The sequence below is a fragment of the Lutjanus erythropterus genome, chromosome 2, assembly GCF_056507025.1.
Source record: "Lutjanus erythropterus isolate fLutEry1 chromosome 2, fLutEry1.hap2, whole genome shotgun sequence".
NCBI lineage: Eukaryota > Metazoa > Chordata > Actinopteri > Lutjaniformes > Lutjanidae > Lutjanus > Lutjanus erythropterus.
In genome coordinates, this window is record NC_139318.1 from 7,762,325 (window position 1) to 7,771,498 (window position 9,174).

Consider the following 9,174-nt stretch of genomic DNA (forward strand, 5'->3'; position numbering starts at 1 on the left):
ACCAGCTAGTCGCTAACTGTCTCCTGATGTGAGTGGAGAGAGTGAATCAAAACAGTTAGCCAAAAGATGCTAACACCTTCCATATAGCTGAGTGGATCTACAGAGTTGTTTCATAAGTCTTGGTGGTTCATCACCATGAGCTTATGCTTTAAATAGCAATACCTCAAAATGGTACTAAAGTCCAGTAAATTTCCTTTTAAATCTTGTGCCGTGGATCGATTTGGGTTCAAAGGTTTAAAGCTGGAGTATGATGATCTATATTTTATTATAGCAGTTATTTTGTAGCTATTCTAAAAGTCAACATCCATTTTTCAGGCTCACTGTCTGCTACTGAACATGTAATCCAGCTTTATGTTGTGATGGGACAAATAATCTTTTGTCAGCAGCATAAGCTTTGAGTGCTTTGGTGATCTCACTACTTTGTGTGCTCAGGTGTGGCTATCTAAAGTATCTGGAGTGAGACAATCACTGACCTAAATCTCCCACAAAACTCTTGACTCTGATATGTCATGGAGGCATAAAGCCGCCAACGCGAGGGCAGCTGCTCTCAGAAAGGAAAGTGAAAAGAGAAAGAGGGGGTGAATGAAGAAAATGGTGTAAAATATAAAGGGAAAGTGTGTAATGAGAAAAGAAGAGGAGGGTAGAGAAGCCAGATTTACAATATGATAAGTTTGGAGGTAACAGAACTTTTACATTGTGCATTTTATGCAGTGTGGGTTTCTGATCCACGGTGAATTAGAAAGAGTCCAACAGTCTTGTCTAATAGCAGATTTGAATCTTTGACTAAAGAAAATTGCAAACAGATAAACAAAGATTCCAGTTCTGTAAGAGTGAAATGCTGTGCAAAGGTCCAACAATTAACACTTTCTATACTTTCACTGAAACAAATGTGAAAAGGCTCGTTCACACTGACAAACTCACTGGGTTGTGTTTGGATGAGAACCTCAGACCTGCATTAGAGCTCAGTGAGTATTTTAACCCTAACCGCGATCTTTGCCCAACCATAACGTGTTTTTTCTTCCTAAATGTAAGTTTATTTTAACCATATGTTAAATAATAAAAACAAATGTGTCTGTACAATGTGCACAATGAAGAAACAACACAAATCTTGTGTGTAATCTTGTCGTTACTCATTACTTTTAGTCTAAGCACAGCTTTGAAGTCAGCTGTTGATGTTTTTTCTTTTCTAAAATGCAGTTGGCTTCACACTGTGTTCCTCACAGAAGGAAACCAATCACAGTAGCTCCTCTCAAATGGCACTGATGTAAAAGCAGAAATATTTCATCCAGACACTCTGTAACAAGAACAAGCAAGGTCTGCCTCTTTCATTCAAACAAAACTCTGTAATGGTGACAGCAGGATAAAGACAAAATTAAATCTCAAAATGAGATTATCATTAGAAAAAAGAGAAATAATTCCAGGTAGGCTTTTAATGTTGGATTGTTTTTTATCAGGGTGAAAAATACCACATAATTCATGTATATATACTGCTCCTGAAGACAGAAAGAAATCTCAGTTATTACCTCCTTACAGTCAGCTTCAATCTAATTTCATGCAGTGATTTTAATACAGTTACATCAGAAAATGACAATATCTGTTCTTTTTGTTTTTGATTGTATTTCTATGTTGAAGTTTTTATAGGTGTTTCTATAGACTTTGTGTAGCAGAGTGGTTCTACAAGCAGGTCAGTGCATCATTAGATGGATTCAGAGAGTTACAAGGTTCTGTGAATGCATCATGAAAACAATACAGCAATGTACTGATATTAGAAAATGTACTTTGTAAATTGTCCTTTTGAATACTTCAGTATTTTTAAAAGCAAGTACTCTAGTACTTTAACTCAAGTAAAATTTTGACTGAGCAACTTTCACTTGATACACATATTTGAGTAATATTTGACCAGGAGTATCTATACTCTGACTCCAGTACTGGGGTTGACTGCTTTGTCCACCACTGGTCAGCACACATAATATTTTTTTTTTTTACTATTTTTATTTTTTACAGGGATAACTCAGGATTGGATTTCAATATAAGAGCAAAAGGTAAGACAGAGTTTTATACATTAATTAGTATTTTTTCTATTTAAATAGGTGCACAATTTGACTAGAGCTGTGATCTTAACTTTAAAGTCATTTTTCATTTAATCTAAAACTTTAATATAATGCAGAACTTGCAACAGCATCACATGCAGCCTTGATTTGACAACTGTTACTCTGGACAGTGGTAAAAGAAGGCAATAAGAAAACAATAAGGAGGCGAACAGTAAAGTCTATCAGAGTCATTCAGTTGGACGAGCTCTAAACTGTCCAGATGGTGAGACCAGACGTCCTTGAATGACCTCCCATTCACTTATTTTTGTTGTAGATCATAAACCGTGCACATTGTTCAGCCACTCAAAGGACATCTGTCAACTCTGAAAGCAATCCGTGTCCTCTGTGTGGGTTTGTGTAAATGTTATGAAGCGGTGTGTGAAAGTAAACACCCCTCACATGGAGCGATCCCCCTTCCCAAACAGCCCCGATTCACTCTAATCATGCAATCTGTGATAGATGAGGAGTGTGTCAACAGGAGCCTCGACATGAGAAATTAGGTTAGACAAGAAGCAGTTCACTCTTTGAGTAGAAATGTGATTTATGATCAGTGTGTGTGTGTGTGTGTGTGTGTGTGTGCATGTGTGTGTGTGTGTGTGTCACATAATAAACAGCACTCCACAGTGTGACAATGTAAACATTTCCTCATTCCTGAGATATGGATGGAGCACCTTTGAGCTGTCCCACCTGTGGATAAGGTCATTGCTGCGACTCATGCACACGCACTCGCATTCATCCACTGACACATCCACTCCAACACACCCTCACACACACACACACACACACACACACACACACACACACACACACACACACACACACACACACACACACACACAATTTGCTAACTGCATTCCTGAGAGCCAGTGAGGAGCACGGATTAAAAGAGCAGAGGAGGCATGTGGCTACAGGTAGAGCTCGGCTCTGAGCTGCTACACACACACACACACATATACACACACACACAGTGTCTGGGTGTGAGTGAACACACCAACACATCCGACCGTGTCCTGTAAAACTAAAAGTAGCCCTTAGTCATGTGTAAACATATGTAAAGTTAAGTTGCTCAAGGTTTGGGGCGTTAACAAATGATGCACTCCTTGCTGTTTCTTCATTGAAATTCCTGACGCCAACACAACATTTTATCAGTCGAGAGGTGAAGTCAAGCCACTTCCGGTGGACCACCATGGGACCTTACTTTGGAAAAAGTATGAGCAGTAGTCAATAGGGAAAGACAAATTATTGTTGGATTCTGTTTGAACTGTGCCACAAATTACACTTGTTGTTTGTCAATTCAAAATATAATTTTACAAGTCGAAGTTTGGTAAGTTTGTCCTAGTTTAGCTTAGTTTTATGAGAAACCGCTCAATGAACTACTGTACATCGTCTCGCACAATATACAATATCAACACCAACATGGCTGCCCCTTGTAAAGTTTTCTTACCTGAAGTGTTTTATCCTGTGACACCTGGTGCTTTCATAGAGGAAATGAGTAAGCCCTGCTGTTACATCCCTGACTACATCCCAGTATGAAAACACACAGGCATCATAGCTTCAGCGGCTAACGTTAGCTTGTAGAGAGAGAAAGTCATGATGTCACTTATTTGACTGTTAGTTGTGTGTTCTTTCTAGTTACATATCTATATAGTGTTATAATTAAGTAGTTTTACAACAAATGGGGTTTTTTTTACTTGTTTTTGATTTTTAAATTGACAGAGAGGCAAGGTCACTCCCCTTCTGGTGGACCACCATGGGACCTAACTTCAGAAAAAAATATGAAATATGTAATTAGAAGGAATACACACCAAACAGTCACGTAAGTGACATCATGACTTTCTCTAACTTTAGCCGCTGAAGCTACGATGCCTGTGTGTTATTGTACCAGGATGTAGTCACACAACAGTGGGTCTTACACATTCTTTCTATTCTCGGCTGATAAAAGGACCAGGAAACACTGATAAAACACTTCAAGTCCGATAACGTTAGAAGCAGCAATGTTGGTGTTGATGTCATATATTGTGTGAGATGAGTAGTTCACTCAGTGGTTTCTTATAAAACTAAGCTAAATGAGAACAAACCTAACACAAGTTGTGACCTGTAAAATTATATTTTAAAACAACAAACAACATGTGTGATCTGTGGCACAGTTCAAACGGGATAAAAAAAATGATTTGTCTTTCACCACGGATTACATATATTTATAGTCTTATATTTCACTAATTTTACAACAAATGGTGTTTTTTTAATTTGTAAAATTATTTGTCAATTGACAAACATAGAGGCGAGGTCACGCATCTTTCAATCGACCACCATGGGACCCACCTTCAGAAAAAATATTAGCAGTAATCTATGGCTAGAGACAAATAATATTTGATTAAGTTTGGAAGATAATTTTTCAAGACGAGAAAAAGACACTTTGTAATAAAACTGTTGAAGTATAAGACTAAAGATTACAATAGACACAATTAGAAAGACTACACATGCAATGGTCGCACAAATAACGTCATGACTTTTTCCTTTCAAGCTAACGTTAGCTGCTGTCTTACTCGTTCTTTCTCTTTCTGGTTGATAAAAGGACCAGGAGTCACTGATAGAAAACTAAAGCTAAAATAACGTTACAAGGGACAACAAGCTTGGTGTTGATGATGTATATTGTGTGAGACGAGAGACATAGTTCACTGAGCGGTTTCACATAAAACTAAACCACAACGTTCCTACAACAACTACGACTTTCTTGACTTATAGGAAAATCCTTTAAATTGACAAACGTGTAATTCAAGGCACAATTCAAACAGGAACATAAAATTATTTGTCTCTTGACAACCGTTTGCCTCTCTATAACCACATCTCATACATGAACACACTGACACAAGCACATGTACAGTTCTCTCATCTTATCTCAGATCTAACTATAAGAGGCATACTTTGATACAGGAAGCTGTATGACGTACAACAGTTGTACGACACTCTTAGTGCAACACTCTCCAGCAGCTCACTGTGGCTTTTCCAAAAATTATATGGAAATGAATAAAGGTTTTTTTTTTTAAAGATTTTAATTGCTGTAGGCCTGAAGTGCTTCCACAATCATAAAAATGTGTGACCTATAAACCAATTAATAAAAATAAATATGTATAGAAATATATATGTTTTTACATTATATGTATTTCATCAACTAAAATGTGTGTCATAGCCTAATACAGCTTGCCAACATTGCCTCTAAATTTTTCCAGTGGCTAGCCTTGAGTCTCCCAAGGCTAGCTGTGGATGCTAGACTCCAATTATTATCTTGAATTTTGTGGTTTCTAGCTGTAAGCTTGCAGATTGCAATCAGCCTGACTCATGCGTACCTTCCACACATGTAGGAGAAGCTGCAGTGACTGCCAAACTCATGAGCCAGTGTTTGTTTTGGCCATTCTGGGCCACTGTAGAAAGATGGTGGATTCCAAAGAAGAGAACCCACTCCCTCTGTGGAAACAAAGGGCTCACTCTAAGGTGACAAAGACACAATGATTATTATATTCAGGTCATTACACAGAAATGAAAACATACTGAATATTGTATTCCATTGCTGTCATTTTTGCCAGTAGATCCCCCTAAATCTTACACACTGGACCTTTAAAAACTCTTAAAAAGGATGAAACCAAGTTTGACTCAACAGATGCTCTTCATGTAATTTCCGAGAAAAGACATGCTGGATAAATAGTGTTATTTTAAGGTAAAACAATGATTTTTTTTAATTGTTTTTTTGTAGACAGATGCACAGTATATATCACTTTTATTCCATTTACTTGTTAATGTGCAGACATTAGATTCACAGAAAATCTCAATATTACTGCATCAATCCTTCTTTCACTGAAAATAGACATCAAATAAAATACCTGTCTGTTGAAAAAAGAAAAGCAAACCTATAAAGTTAATACCATGTCCAATATTCTAATACTGAAAATAGTATTGTTATAAATTTACCATTTGTGCACTGCTGCAATAATATGCTCCATATTGCATGAATGCGTAGGGACTCTTACAGAAACATTAAACAGATTTTTCGTTCATGCCGGCCCGATCACGTCTCTCTGGTCCCAAACAGTAAACACCACAAGAGAAAATCCCCCAAACTTCCTGTAGACTTGTTTATGTGTTCTGGCTTATTGAGTGCACCAGTGAAGTGAAGTGGTCGCCTCAAGCAATATCGTGTAGGCAACAAGTCAGGGCAGATTTAATGTGGCCGGACGTCCGGCTGCTTGTTTATCTCATTGTTCACCGGCTGTTTGCGATTTTAGTGACAGACGTGGACACCAGGATGAGTTATGAGACTCACAGCACTGGAAGGAAAATCATCACTTCTTGGAAGAAAATCTTTCTACGCAAAGTAAGATGTTAATACCTTGAGCATTAAAGGAACAGTTCACCCCACAATCAAAAATACGAAGTTTGCCATATCAACATTAATGGGCTGAGCTGTAATCTCTCTTCCATGAGTAGATGCATGCTTCCATTTGTGCAGTGATACAGTGGATCATGTATTATATGTATTTTATATTGGAGAGAGGGCAAATATCTCTATGGCTGATATCTCCAAAACTCTGCAACTCACATCAAAACTTTTTAGATGAATCAACAGCACTACAGGACAGAAGAAAAATTTATACTTTTGATTTTGGGGTGAACTGTCCCAGGGTTTATTCATGTTCAGCACTAATACTAAAGTTATAAATATATGAGAATGCATAAGAGGCTCTGCTACATCCCAATCGACTGACAACTAAAGAGGGACACCTGAGACTTGTCCTGTAACAAATATAGCTTCTTATGCTACAGTTTTCCCCCATGTACTCATCCTACTAGTAGTAATCCTTCAGAGACATCCCTCAAGGTAACATGTCCCTCTGTTTGCACCACTTGACAGAGACATTTTTGTTACTATGCTGCCACCATATGGCTGAGAGTTGGTACTGCCATAGTGGAGGTTTCTGCTTGATGCAGATCGTGTTCTTTCTTTTCATGTCATCTCAACAGTGCTGACTGGTTGTGTGTCTTCATCTTGTCTGATATACTCCTCAGATCATTGCACAGTGACAGAGTTGGTGCTTTTTGTCAGGCTTAAACCGATCAGTTCATGTACACTCATAATGTCTCTGTAGTCTTTACCTTAATTAACCCACTTTAATCCTGAAGTAGAACTCTATTCAGTTGTACTTTGAATTTTGTTTTTATTTAATTGATTGTGTTATATCTCGCTTATATTTCTTTTATATTATTTATCTTTAATGATCCCTTTTTATCACTATTTTTAAATTTATCGGGTCTCATTTATCTACACTGCTGTATCATAGCATAGTTGTGTAACTCTCCTTATGTTTTCTTTCTTTTGCTGTGTTTTGTGTATCTTTGTCTGGTCTCTCTCTGTCTGACTAACTAATGCATGACTCATGATGACTGAATGCATGAATTAATGTAGGATCTATGAAATCTATTCCTGTTGCTCACTACTGACAATATAATGATCAAGTTTCTATGACTTCATGATTAGTTCACACTTAAAAGATCATCAGTTAAGGAATGTGAATTCACAATTACATCATAAACTAAATGACATGTATCAAATCAGCTGGATTTCATGTATGTAACTGTATATTATTCTATCGTTCCTATATTCTTCTTCTTCTTCTAATTATTATTATTATTATTATTATTATCATTATGCTTTCAGAGAGGCTGAGTATAGAGATGGGTCTAAAATAAACTTTTATGTAAGTGGAATACAGCAAATTTGATGCATATTGATTTATGTATGAGGTAACTGTGAATTGAACTGAACTGTGAACATTCCTAACCAATGATCTGTTAAGTGTGAACTAACAACATAAAGTCAAAGTGAGTTGATCATCTGTTAGTGGTAAGCACCAGGATTTCATGATATGTCCTGCATTAATTCATGCATTAAATCATCTTGAGTCATGCATTAGTTCAGCATAAGCATATGGTTTGAATCCTATCTGTGAAGTGTGTCATTTTACAAAGCTGTGACTCAAAGACAGCTGCTCATTCCATTAAGGTACAGAGGGAGCACTGGCCTTGTCCTCAACGTTCATATGACAGTAACTTTAGACTGCATGAGTTCAAAAAAATCCTCTCAGAAACATAAAAAAGTGATGCTGTTCAGAAAATGAGTGTGTATTCAGCCTATATTAGCTATCAGTCAATGCACGTTTTTCACAACAGTCATTTTGATATGAAATAGTGGAGTAAACACAGGTTTACCAATGATAGTAATTAAAGTTCAGTTCCATTAATTTCAAACAGAGTCAGGCTGCTATTGTGCATGTTGCCTCACTGGAAACACTCAGCTACGCTGAACATGACATTTAATATCATTGGTACCACCTGTGTTTACTCTACTATTTCATGTCAAAATAGCTGCAGTGAAAAAGATCTCTTAGTGCTATATATACATACATATATATGTGAAAAATATTCAGATGAAATCAGTTCTGGAGGCTATAATTCCTGCTTTCAGTTATTATGTAAATTCCTGTTTGTATTTGTAAAATATGTATGGACTTGTTTTTATGTGCAAATTCCCCCGATTAGGCTGTAACAGATTTTTTATGTCATTCAACCAGTTTAGACTAAATGATGGTGAGTGCAGCTGGCACTGTCGGAGGACTCTGTGCTAAAAAAATATCTAAAAAATGTGTTTGTGAGCTTCTAAAGCTTAATGACAAGCTGCTTAAAATAACTGTGACACACCTGCCACACATGCATAATGGTTCATAAGTCACTGTGCTTCATATCATCCTCAGAATCTGTAACAAACCTTCATAATATTAATCACAAAAATTATCAGTTAATTAATGAATTACTTATTTTCTACATTTTAATCCTATTAACATGACACGCTCACCCTCAACTCCCCTGTAATAATAATAATAATCATAATAATAATAATAATGGTTTGGACTCAACCTTAAATTGTGAATTTGTAACAGATGTTTTTACACTACTATTTCATATCAATTTAGCTGCTGTGAAAAAGATTTTTGAAGATTTTCCACATTCTAACGCAGTCGACTTATTTACCACT